Source organism: Hypomesus nipponensis, chromosome 8 (assembly GCF_054491055.1).
Source record: "Hypomesus nipponensis isolate SF chromosome 8, ASM5449105v1, whole genome shotgun sequence".
In the NCBI taxonomy this organism is placed as follows: Eukaryota; Metazoa; Chordata; class Actinopteri; order Osmeriformes; family Osmeridae; genus Hypomesus; species Hypomesus nipponensis.
The window spans coordinates 2,027,016-2,041,183 of NC_140368.1; positions in this window are offsets into that span (position 1 = coordinate 2,027,016).

The window sequence follows — 14,168 nt, forward strand, 5'->3', positions numbered from 1 at the left end:
AGAAGGTAATCACAGACAAGGAAGCAGTAATATGTGAACATCCTGGAACTGTTTTCCTGCTATGAGCATCCCTTCAATACCCTTCCTCCTCCCACTGTTCCAATATTCTCCTCTTTTCAGTCCAAACTAGGTTTTCCTGTGTCTGTCTGCAGACTGTAAAAAAAAAAAAAAAATAGCTCTTAGTCTTTATTTCCATCTCCCCTGCTGTCTCTGGTAAAGACATTGACAGGGTGTATGAGCAGGTGTATGAGGGGTTATCATGAGGAAAGGACCATTATGTCCTCCTGTCTCACCTTAGGGGGCTGCCCAGGATAATTACCCCCCCCCCCCCCCCCACCGATCAGCCCGTTCCCCAACTGGGGGTTAGGAGTCTGGGCTGCGGGCTGATCCCTCCTCTCCCTGCACAGTCTCTGTCTTGTCCTACATTCGAACACGGCCCCTCTCTTGCTCAATTACCACGGGGTTGGGGAACGTCACCTGACACCATCTGGCAGACAGAGAGAAATGCTCTCCAGCCACCAGGGGTTCTGAGCTTACACAACTGTAAAAAGGGAAAGGCGGTTGGCGGGTGTTTCGATCCATTCCGAATGCCGTCGGGGCTCTGACGAAGGAAGGCCTTTCACGCTGATGGGAGTCAGATGGCTGAGCGGTGAGGGAGTCGGACTAGTAATCAGAAGGTTGCCGGATCGATTCCCCGCTGTGCCAAATGACGTGTCCCTGGGCAAGGCACTTCACCCTACTTGCCTCGGGGGGGGGGGGAATGTCCCTGTACTTACTGTAAGTCGCTCTGGATAAGAGCGTCTGCTAAATGACTAAATGTAAATTATGGATAAGGATGGGAAGGAGGGAGTCCAGTAGAGCATGTGAGCTGGAACCTTCACAACAGCTGTGCGAGGCGTCATGAAGGCCCCGCTCAGACAGGTGCTGGCTGACATGGAAACAAGGACGCTGCCAAAACCACAGGCCTTATTTCTTGTTCTCTGGGACGGGGTGGGGTGGGGTCTATTTACGGATGACCTCTGGTGTCCTTCAAGTAAATTAGTCCGAGCACAACTGCCAAAACTGGAGCCCCCCCCCCCCCCACCCCTGCTCCACGCTCCCCTGTCTTGCTTCATTCCGATCTTGACGTTCAGACAACACGTAATGAGAGAGGAACCCAATCGAGCGAGGGAATAGAAAGACCGTTCATCCGTTGAGTCGGCCACAGCCAGTGATGAATCAGTTAGCATTCTAAACAGCTCTTCAATCAAATTGGGCAATTGCCTTTTTTTGAAACATGCTGTTTGGAGTAGGTGACAGGTCTCTACCTCACCCCACCCCCCTTTTAAATGAAGTCTGATTTCAATATGAAAGTAGAGCTTTTGACATGATAAGCTCACAAGAGACCCAGAATTGGTCACAGCTAAATGGTTTGGGGTCCTAGGGGCTTGGATTTTTCTCCAAACCCCCACGTCCCTTGCCTCCACCAATGCATAATGGCCTGTATGTTTTCCATATATTACCCAGATGGGGGTGTTAAGACAATACGGTTGCCCACCAGTGACAGACGCAGGACACCGCCCAGGCCCCTGTGCTGCTGGAACTAATGGGAATCCTGAAGAACACTGCAAGGTTCACAAATTCAGAGACGATAACCACAATGTCACCAAATGTCCTATGGAGACTGTGTCTGCTTTGTGGCCCCAAAGACAAAGAGAGGAGGTTTGTTCCTATTTAACTTAATTGTATTAGGTGTGACTACCAAGCACTGTGTCATGTCTCAAGCCAACCTTTTCAGTAGCCTATACTGCATAATCTCACACTTTCACATATGAAGTTCAGAGAAATAGCTGGGAATCTTTTGCCCGCTATCACAAGACTGTGATTGACCTACTTTATCCAATATCAAAATAGTCTGAGAGTTCCCCAAGCTCTGTCACACATAGAACTTGGGTTGTGTGGCTGGTATTACAGCAAGTCTCAGGGCAGATGCCTGATGTGTAATGTTGGAGTGAAGCAGAGATGCAGGAGGACTGGACACTCCTCCTGGCCATACCTTGCTGGGTCGGGTGGTTTTCAGGTCGGCACACAACACAAATATCAGGCCCAACGGGTGCTATTTCTGTCTGGACACCTGCTTGAGGCTGGCAGGGGTGGCAATAGGCCACAAGCCTGTCTTCAAAACCAGCATGCAACACCTGTACTCTTGTCATAAGTGACGGGCCCTGGCATGCTACTGCAGCAACTGGATATGAGGTGCTGACATGCCCAGTGTCACTGGCTGTGTAGTCAGTAGTACATCGTGTCTGGTATGTGGGACTGGCTGGTGCGGCGGCTCGTGTTGTTAAGGCCGAAGGATCTCAGGAGACATGTCTGTTGTGTCAGGGCTGTGAAAAACATTTTTGGTTTGGTTCGTAACCACTTCTGCTTCACGCATATGTTACATGGTTCAAGTTCATGGCTTTGTATGCGCAGTCCTTGTTTCAATAGAGATCAAAAAGGACGTTTATATTTACTGAAGGTCCATGTGGGAGAGCCTCAGACCATGTACTGTAAATATTGTGAACCCTGTAGTCTGCTGGCTGAGTTCATGGCCAAGAGCACTAATAGCGTCTCTCTGAAAAGAGGGGTCTCTTTCTGTGCTTATGAATAGACCCTCAGTGTGTTCCACCATTACAGTCATTCTTAGAAATACTTTTCTTCTTTTTCTGATAATTCTGTTAGATGGTTTTGCAAGACCAGAAAGGCATGTTTGATACAGTAGTTATAGATTTACATAGGCCTACTTAAAGTTAGTTATTTATTGGCCTTTCTTAGTTTGTGGAAGCAAATCAATTACATAATGTTTTGAATTTTATAAGCCATTGAATACTTAATACTGACATTTAAAGAACAACGAATTTGTTGGTTTTGAATTCATTCAATTAAAATATGAAGTTATAAAAAAATAATCCGATATTCAGGATGCTCATATTTGAATGGTGAAATTCAGATAAAAAAAAATCTAGTACAAAGAAATTCAATACAAATTCAAATAGAAATAAAACACATTTTTGGGTTGGATTTTTTGTTGTCTAATTTCACCATTCAAATTTGAGCAGCCTGAATTTTGTTCTATTAGAATTTCAGTAGGTATAATTTTTTCAGCTCAAATGTTAAGACTCCAATTTTTCCGGATCAAAATTTTCCATCTCAAAAGTAATTTGATAATTATTTGCTTCCACGTTAGTTATTTCTTCGGCCCTTATTGACACATACTCATTAAGCGAATTGCTTTCGGAGTTTGCATTGTGCTCGTCAGCGTTGCAGTAAGCATCCAGTATAGTTTGGTGCAGTTGTGCCCTCTGTAATGCCCTAGCCATGCTCAGGGTCCTATAAAGGCTGTCTAATGGCATCTTACTGACGCTGTCCAAACGCCGCATAAACCTTCATTACTGGGGTCTCTCTGTCTGTTCTCTGACCCTGCCCAATGGCCAATCAAAGTCATTACCTCACCAAACCGCCAAAGACAACTGGCTGTCACTGGGAGGTTTGACTAAAAACCAGCCCAGGATTGGATTAGGAAGTGAAGGAGAGCGTAACAGGATATCCCCTAACGATGTGGCGTGGCAGCCAGGAAAGCCATGCAGTCTGTGATGAATCTGAAGATTTGGTCCCATAAATTACAATTATTTGCGCTAGAAAGCCACTTAGCATCCCAGCATCTATCAGTCGCCCCATATGGCGCAGAGATTAACCACGCTTTTCCCCTCCCTCTCTCTCTCTCTCTCTCTTTTTTTCTCGCTCTGTATCTCCCGCACTTACTCTCTTCCTCCACCAGAATTTTTTGTAATAATGGACGGAGGAGGAGGATGTGGTGTGTTTGGAGCTGAGGGGTGGCAGCTGTGGAAGAGGAGGTATAAATCACGCAGACTAAGAAAGTTCTCTAAGACGGCACGCATCGCCACTTGCACGACAAGTTTCAGGAGAACTTGTCTCCTCTGGGTTTGTTTGGTGTTTTCTTCTACAGTCAAACTTTCCACCTTTTAACTCGTCCTCTAACATGTGACATTCCAGTCCTTGAGAATTCCCCTCAAATGTTTACAACATACAGCAGGCAATTTGGGGCCAACTGTTTATTCCTTCAATATTGACAAATAACAAAGTTTGGGTGCGTTCTATAGGTATGGTACACTATGGCAGTTTGTTCTAAATGTGCATGCTTCTTGCCAAGCCAAAGCAAGTTAAAGCATTAAATCCAGACTGCACAGAGTACATTATGCCAACTTGTAAGGAGAATGTTAAAGCAATCAGCAAGTTTTAGAAACCTTAATAACCTATACGGCAACAACTGCTCCTGCCTTAGTCCCACTGTTCATTTCGACTTTTGTGTTTTGACCAAATTAACTGAAAACTTTATGCTAGTCAAGTTACATTGACATTCCCCTGCGGAAATATCACACAGTCCACCCTTGTTTGAAAGAATAATGAAATGAAAAAGGAAACTGTTTAGGTTTTCTGGAAATTACATTATGGCGTACACTTCCATGTAATATTCATAACCTGCACTTGGCTCGATTGTGTGTGTGCGTGTGTGTGTGTGTGTGAATGCATGTGTGTGAGCAAGTGCCACAGTCTAAATTGTTTTCATATGCTATCTTTTTTCCTAACTCGTTTGAGATTCCAATTCATTGTGAAAGTGGTTGGCCGTTTCCCCTCGAAATCAAGGCCGAAAAAAACTAGCAAATCTGTTTGCGAAATCCCACTTGAGCAGAGCGACACATGCTCCGACAAGTTTCGAAGCCAACACTTGTACCAGGCTTTCTAATTTACAATTAGCGTGCGATTCCAAGTCCTAATTCGATCCTGGGCTAAACTAAATTTGCTAATTCATGTGGCCAGTCAGGCTTCAGCTAAAAATAGAATCCTTCAAGTTGTCCAGAAAGTGAGTGATTGAGTGAACCATTGAGGCTTGGTCTAAAGGAGCACATTAATGTCAGCTTCTGGACCGACCAAAGACAGGGAGGCCTCATCTGTCTATGATAAAGGGGGGAGGGTCGGCTGCTCTGGTCTGATTGGTCAGTTACTGCTCTGGTCTGACTGGTCAGTTACTGCTCTGGTCTGACTGGTCAGTTACTACTCAGGTCTGATTGGTCAGTTACTGCTCTGGTCTGACTGGTCAGTTACTGCTCTGGTCTGACTGGTCAGTTACTGCTCTGGTCTGACTGGTCAGTTACTGCTCTGGTCTGACTATAGCCCAGATGCTCATCCACCACTGGTCTTTGTCTTCTTCGCTGGTTAACTCTGACTGGAGACCCTTTACACACACACACACACAGGCCACAATATGTAAACATTTTGAATGTTTGATAGAGAACCGGAGAAAGAAAGAAAACCTGTTTTTGGCAGACGCACAAGGCCTCAACGCTGAAGATAATGTGGCACTTATGTTTCGTCTCAGTCAAGTCCAAGTGCTTCACAGGGCACTGCTACTTTAGTTGTGCTTTTATCCCTGCTGTAAGATCTGTGTGACTTCCTAATGCTGTCCTGTGTCACGCTTGGAGCTGCTGGGCCAAGCAGGCCTGTTTCAATACTCAAGCAAATTAAAACCAAGCAAGGGTCGTGTTTATGCAAGTCGTCTGACACACAATCATAGCTGCTGGGCCAGATGTCTACCTGCGGCTGAACAGATGTTTTGTGAATTATTCACGCCCGCACCCCGTGGCAGTTTATAAAACTATGGAAAACTCGCGTAATCCATAACACTAACGGAGGCTGTGCATTGCTCTGTTGTTTAGAAAGGGTTCACAGCGTCTGAGTGTGTTTGTTTGAGTCCCTGCTGAAACACAAAGCGCAGACACACACAGTGCTGCACACACACACAAACACCCTCGGACACACACAAGATGACACACAGGAAGGTTCCAGACCAGGCCTGTGCACCTGAATGCAGCCTGCACACTGCACTGTGTGAAGATTATCAGTTGGTGAAGTGGGAATTCTGTGGAACTCCAATTATAAATTTGGCATCCATTTGTTTACTTTCCCAGATCTCAGGCAAACGAGATCTTCTTCTCCTCCTCCTCCTCTTCTCCTCCTCCTCCTCTTCTCTCTGTCCTCCTCTTCCATTAGAGCTGGTTGCTCATCTTGTCTCTCTGTAGACCAATGTCCTTTTATGGAAGAGGGTCTAAAAGGAGACACATGGTCCATGAATGAGGTTGCATTCCAAACTCTGATTAAAAATGTTTAGCTAATGGAATCTCCTGGTGTAGAAGCTCTATCGCTCTCCATCTGTCTTTTACCTCTTTGTGTCTCTCCCTCTTTCACTCTCTCTCGCTCTCTCTTTCATACTGAGTATCCTGTCATTAGAGCTGTCCATTTTCCCCCTCTATCATACTGAGCTACAGACATTAGTTTCTTCCCATTTTATGTTCAATAAACAACATGTTGTGACCTGGAAACCGTGGCCCTGTTTGGAATCAAACATCATTATCTGTTTCCACATCGATGCCCTTCACAGGAGTCCTTGGTGAGCTCAACAAGAATAATCAGACCTGTGAACACGAGAATCCCACAGGGAGAGGAAATTAACACTTCAAACACTAGGAGAATACAAACCCTTGTCCTCCTAGACTTCTCTGTTTTGATGAAAACTCAAACGGAATTCCAGAAAGGGATGTAGTCGATTGCTTACCCTTGAGCTGCAATGAATTAGCTCTGCCGCATTAGACTGACAGCACAGTCGCTAATCTGACAGCGAAGGAGGGAAAAGGACAAATGAAGTACAGTATCGCCTGATGGTTTCAAAGGAAGCCTGAAACAGGGATTCACGGTGACTGTAAATTCCATAAACATGTTGCCATAATCCATACACAGGACCTGACAGCCTTGTACCAAGACAGAGAGCCTGCTGCTGAGATGACAAACAACACTGAAGGCATCAAGCCGTTTGCATGTTAGCATGTTAGCACTCTTCTTTACTCAATGTCATCACATCTCTTATCTACAAAACAATTGAAAACGTAACATAAGCATCATCTGGCTTATACATTTGCAATCTATTCTGAGAAAACAGCGCAGGCTGCGTTTCTAATTCACCTCACTTGTTTGTGGAGTGACAAAAGAATATAGGTGTCACTATGGCAACTGCTTTTAATTCCAGTGATTTGCCGCTATTGATATTGCAAACACCATATATTCACCTCCACAGGCTTAATATAACAACGTTTCTTTTCAGAAGTCACAATGCTGAATGAGTGTTGTTATGGAAAATTAACTTCCTTTACAATGTTCAGATCAGCAATACAATGACATCAGCTCAATCTCCAACCTCCTCTCCCTCCCTCCCACCCTCCCTCACACACACACTGACACACACACACACACACACACACACAATAATGTGCCCAGGTGTGATTGTGCACAGTGATCCTATGCACATGCCTGAGACAGCCATTCTTTGGTCAGATTAATCTGAGGATTGCTATTCAGGCACATCGTTTTCCATTTCAGCAGGTAAATGAAAACAGAAATCTCTTCATGAAGAAAAGCCCAAATTTGGGAAATCGATGCAAAGAGCCCTGGGGTGAAACAGAACCCTGAGCCTCTTGTCATTTCTTCATCTTAATCCAAAATAACTAAATATTCATAATTTGTTGTCTTCTTTTTAATTTTTTTTTGATTGCTTGTCTACTTCTTCTGAGTAAATTCATTGCTAAGCAACAACCTGTCAGAATTTGCCGTTCCAGCCACAGGGAGGTTTTTTTCAGGAGACCATGACACAGGCTACAGGGTACTCCTCTGTTAGCTGTTTCATGGCAGTGCAGGCCTCAGAAGGCCTCCTTTTTCAGAAGAAGCATTACGCAGACAGATTATACTGTTTGACCAAGATCTTTAATCAGGGTGCTGACAGTGCCGCCACAATAACATGTACTCCTATTCCAGCTTCTCAAAGCATGTTTCATTCCTGATTAGTTCGACCATCTCCGCTGATCGCTGAGCGAGGCGTGATTGTCCTGTCTCTGATTGCTATGGTTTCAATTGAAGCGAAAGACCAGCAGATTATGCGTTACAGGCCCATCAATTGTTCCTGATTACGCAGTCTGTCGTCACTCAAGTTATGGAGGCCTCATCACGGGGAGATGTCTGCCTTTTTATTAGCATAGAAAAGCAGGGAAAGATGGTAGACAGAGTCGGACGATTTTTTAATACTGTCCTGTTTTGGCACGACTGTGCTTCCTTGCAGATGTTCGTGCCTGTGTTTGGCTGGAAGTTTGTCAAAGCTGCAGACGATCACGAGAACGACACAAGCAGAGAGAGGCTTTGTCCGTTGTTAATCGCCTCCTATTGCTAGCTTTTAGCCAGCGTTGACAGAACCTGTCATCTGTTGCTGTCTGACGCTAAACACTCTCCTCTGTGGTGAGGAGACGTACAAAGGGGAAACTGTTTACACAAACATAGGAAAGTAGCCAAGCGATATTGCCCAAGGTTTGTCTAAGTTTGAATTTTCCGCTTGACCAAACATCTCAAATTGTCCTCTTTACTCTGGGCCCAGCTCCTGCCACAAGTCAACCAATTTGCCAAGTTTGCCAAGCTCTCTCTCTCTTTCTCTCTCTTTCTCTTTCGCTCTCTTTCGCTCTCCTTCTCACTCCTCCCTCTCTGTCGGGGTAAACACAGTCATTACCACTATTCCCTGACTTTCATCAACACAAAAAGAGTTCACAGCGATGTATAAGGCTTCAGGCTTTAGAGACGTCTGAAATGGTCTAATTCAGATCCATTCTTACTTGGACATACATATATGATAACTTTTGTATGTCTGCGAAACAGATATTGAAAACGCAGGGGCAATTTTCAAATGACCAATTCAAAACCCATCATGGGCTCTATTTGATGAAACCTAGCGGGGAATGAATGGCACATCCCATTGTGGTCCACTGAGTTTCTCCATCTGTCTGCGCTCCTGACCTGCCTCCTCTGCCATCCCTTTCAAGCAGTCAGGTGTGAGTTTATCCCCATTCTGTGGAGATGCCATGTTTGCTGATGACCTGTCCAAGCCTTCCTCTGTCTGTCTCTCCTCTCCCCCCTCCAGGGAGGCAGGGTCGGCCATGCTTCAGCGCCGCTACCCAGCCACACAGCAGAGACGGGGGCTGGGAGCTCTTCGGTCTGCTCGTCCTGGTGGGGGCTGGGCGAGGGCAGTGGATCTCGGTCTGCTCGTCCTGGTGGTGGCTGGGCGAGGGCAGTGGATCTGGACCATCAGGCCCTGGTTGCTCCAGCACCATCTCCAAAAGGATAAATCTAGTTCACGTCTGGATGGGAAACATCTGGTCCTTGGATCAGTTTAAATATATCTCCCTTTCTCTCTCCCTCTCTCCCTCTGCCTCTCGCTTTCTCCCACTCACGCTGTCCATCCCCTCGACAACACACACACACACAAACACACTCCTGCCTCGCTCATCACTCCAGTGTGGTAACCTAACCCTCCCCTCCTGTGGATAATATCTGGTGGTGCCAACTCCACCATGCACGCCCCTGCTGCCAGCTCAGCCTTCGCACAGGTGGGAGAGAGGCCTTCTCTGGTTCCTCCTCCTCCTCCTACTCTTCCTCCTCTCCTCCTCCTCCTCTCCTCCTCCTCCTCTCCTCCTCCTCCCCTCCTCCTCCTCCTCTCCTCCTCCTCCCCTCCTTCTCCTCCTCCGAGGAAGCCCGTCAAGCCTTCCCCAACACCCCCTCCCTACTCCCTCCTTCCCCCAGACTGGTGCTCCTTCACTGGGGTAACAAAGGGGGAATATGTCCTCCCTCCAGGAGCACGGCCCCATCCCAGGCCCTCACTGGCCTCGTCGTCCACTCAGGTTTCCAGCGGGCCAGTGGATGGTCGCGTTCGAACGTCCCCACAAAAGCCGCTCTGTCAGTGTAACATGACGCTGCACGGACAGGACCTCTGCTCCTAGCTCTTCTGGTTTTTGTGATTCATAGCAGGCTCCTTTATTTCATTTGCTCTGGTTCTTCTTCTCCCTCTAATCTCTCCTTCCCCCTCCCCTCTCCATTCTCCCTCCTCCTCTTCTGGCCTCGGTTCAGTTTCACAGCATTCAGAGATGAAGGGACTAAATGCTGTCTGTTTAACAAGAGGTTTCCATTCCCGATGTTTATCAAGGTTGCTGCGCCAGGGCTCAACGTGGTGGAGGTTCTCTCTGTCTGTCTCTCTGTGTCTCTCTGTGTCTCTCTCTCTCTCTCTGGAACACTCTCATACATCAGTGTTGATCCTTTTTACTGTCAGTTAGATTCCCAGACACAATGCCAGGATGGGTTATCCATCCCATAATGACAGACATGGAGACAGCGGGATATGAAGAGGGGGAGGCTGTCAGATGGTAATTTGTTTAGAGAGAAAAAGGAGGGGGTGACAGAGAGATACGTCGAGAGAGAGAGAGAGAGAGAGAGAGAGAGAGAGAGAGAGAGAGAGATGAGAGAGTAAGAAAAATGAACTGACAGTACAAGAATTGCGGTTCAATGGCAGGGTTTGTCTCACATTTGCCTGATCGTGTCTTCATCCCGCGTCTCCCCACCAACTCCAAGCGATGGATTTATTTATTACCTTTTTATCTGGGTCTCATAACTTTTATTTATATGTAGGTATGTATATATAATTTATTTATCTCTCTGTTTTAATATTTATATTCTGAATATAATATATTCTATATACAACACGGTATATACACTGCATATTTATATTCAATACTTTATATATCATTTAAGATATTCACAATATATACAGATAATAATATATTTGGATATTTGTATTTCATTTCTGTGCTTGGTTGCTTGAAGGGGAGCCGTGAAGTGCATCACATTAGCCATATTGACATAAACAAGCGTGGCAGGCACATTCCCTCTGCCTTTGATGAGGGTTTAGGCAGGAAGTCATAGAGAGACTTATGGAGAAGTATTCCCACAGGATCAATAGATTAGAGCAGCAGCTAATCTTAGGACGCTCAAGAGCAGCTCACGCTAAAAAGAAATTACCCCGGTAGCGGTATCAATAACACCCAGCCTGCCATCGCTTGCCTCTCTCTCCAAACTGTTATCGCTCCCATCTCCCTAATGTAGGTCACGAGGGGAAAAAAGATGTGCTCAAGATGGCGGCAGAATTTCAGATGTGTTCCTCTGCTCCTCTTCTCAAGGCTTGATGGCGGAAGGAAAGGATTGTTCCTGCAGGTTCGGTACTTTGGTGAGTGAGGTCTGGCGAGTGCTTGCGTGTGAGAAGTGCTCAGGAAGCTTTGGGGTGAGGGTTAACCCCACCTGGGCTATTGATCAACCCTTCTTCAAGGCGATGCAGCAGACTGTCCCATCATGCAACTCTCAAATGGCATTCCCATCCTCCTCAGTCAAGGTGAAACCAACAGGACAAAGGCCCAACTAGCCCTTTCCTGTTCAGCAGAAACCCTTGCGCCATCTATCATGCCATTTCAATTAAACCCATCTAAAAAAATGATTAAATAATCATTTTCATTAGCCACAGGGTAATGGAACTATATATTCTTGTTACGGTGGAACATTGGTCATCGACAAAAGAATGTCTGTGGGTGGACCTGGACACAGACATTGCAGCCAGACAGATGGAATGGAAAACACAGTAGAAAAGGAACGCTCGTTCGACCAGAACGGAATTTAGAACGTAGAATCGCAGTGATGTGAGCAAAGGGGGGGAAAATTACTTGGTTTTAGATTTGTGCCACATTACCAATCTTTCCATGCGTGACCCATTTGAATGTCACTCAGATGTGCAGAGGGTTTAACGGGGCGAGCGGAGAGGGGCCCTGGTCGCCTGTCACCCACACGCCGCCAGGCAGACGAGCGGTGTCACGTGGAAAATGTTGTGATTGTTTGTTTGTGACTGGTAATGCAGAAGTATGTTTCACTCAGACAAGCCATCAGGTTAGCCTGGCCATGGGACTGGTAAGTGACTGAGCACACACAGACAGAGAGAGACAGACAGACAGAGACAGACAGAGACAGACAGACAGGCACACACACACACACACACACCACATGCTGGGAGATCCATTAGGTTAAACAGCAGCCATCAGCATGGAGGTGGGCAGCAGGATGAGGTGACCCTGGCTAGCGTCTCCATCAGTCTGCACCGCGGCTCAACTTTACCGGTTAATTGATGTCACAAGGGACTGCTGATCAAAGGCTTTCTATCCGTCCCTCAGTAAAATATGCTGTGACACTATTCTGTTAGCAAAGCAGGGTTACAGGAGGGGGCTGTCGGGGGGAGCGGGGCAGAGGAAATAGAATATGAGTGTACTTAAAGGAGAGAAAGGGAGGGAAGAGGGAATGGGGGTATTTTCACTATCTCAATCATCCATATTCCAAACAGTCTCCATTCCCTTCTTCCATTTGCTCACTCTTAATAACACACACACACACACACACACACTCACACACACACAGCCCGGTGCCGACCCCACCCAATCTACTCTGTATTTGTAATCAAGCCCCCCCCCCCCACACACACACACCCCACCCCTCCACACACACACCCCACCCCTCCCCTCCACCACAAGCATCACTGCTGAGCTGCAGACATATCTAGAGTTTTAAGTGCTGCAATTCTGACAACCATCAGCATAAAGAGAAGCAAATCTTATTTACGTTGCTAGGTTTTTCAATTTTCTCCTCATCTCTCTCGTATTTACGCCACTTTCATGATCCTCCCCCCCCCTCCTCTCCCTTCAACGCTGCCTGTTCTCAACAGTTTCCCTGCGCAATCATGCTAATATGCTAAGAAAGTATTTTGACACCACGACTAGGGTATTTGACAGCCATTTTCTAGGGATGTGCAAGATTCAGTCGATGCCACCTGCATTTCTGTCAATCTCCACCAATTTAAACAAAATGGATTAAAAAAAATAAATCCATCATCTTGACTGCGGCCCCTCCGCGAAGCTAGAGCCTCTGGACGAGGCGCAGCATCGTGTCAGACCGTGGTTAGGACCCTTCATCAGCGAAGAACGAATCTGGGAGACACAGTTAAGGATTCGATATCCCAGTGTAACATCTGACAGACCCGGACTAAACGTCATCCCCCGGGGAGTGGCTCGATGGAGGTGCGTGAGATTGATGTCCCCAGATCCTGTGGTCTTATTCATGGGTTTGTGTTTGGAGAACTGCAGGGAGGTCGACGTCCTGCCCAACCCTGGAGCTGAGCTGATCTTTTACCCAGCATGCCTTTGGTCAAGGTGGCTTGGGCTGCTAATGCAGTCTGGTGAGTCTGAGAGAGGGGTTTACCTACTGAAACGCAAAAGGGAAGGTAAAAGGGAAGCTGTGGATAACAGGAACATATTCAGATGAGTGTTCTCTCAACCACCTTAGAGTAGATGCTGCTAATAACCGTGAAGCGACTGTGGACTCCAAAACGTTCAGGCTGCTTTATTTGCCACTTTAGAGAAGTGTTTGCTTGGTGAGAGCGTCAAAACCAAACTGTTAACTATTACAGCACACTCTTACATATGGTTTACCAAGCGCCTCTATTTGCAAAGATTCCACTTAGAATAAAAACCTGCACCTTTCACAGTTTGTGAGTCTCTACCACTGAGCTAAGAGCCTGTGTGTGTGTGTGCAGTGTGTGTGTGTGTACAGTGTGTGTGTGTGTGTACAGTGTGTGTGTGTGTACAGTGTGTGTGTGTGTGTGTACAGTGTGTGTACAGTGTGTGTACAGTGTGTGTGTGTGTGTGTGTGTGTGTGTACAGTGTGTGTGTGTGTGTGTACAGTGTGTGTGTGTGTGTGTACAGTGTGTGTGTGTGTGTGTGTGTACAGTGTGTGTGTGCGAGACAGAGAACCTAAGTGTGTGCAGCTCCACAGCAGAAGGCTGTAACATCGTCAGTTTGGCTGGCAGCCTGGAATGATTAGTGTAGCCCAGGGTCTCAATGACAGGGAGAACCTCTGTTTGAAAAGCCCCTTCAAGGCTTTCTGGCTCCCAATTAGCCCAGACTCCCACACAAGACCCCTGAGCAGTAATCACACACAGTATTGGAGGAGCAATTTCAGCAAATGTTTTGGCTCCTGATCTGCACCATATGTTACAAACGCTAAAATGATCCCATTTGTTTTGCTTGCAGGGAAATTGTATGCACTAAGTTCTGACTGGTGGTTGAACTGGAATAGCTACTGCGGATACTCCTTATTACATATGCAAGATAATACATTTA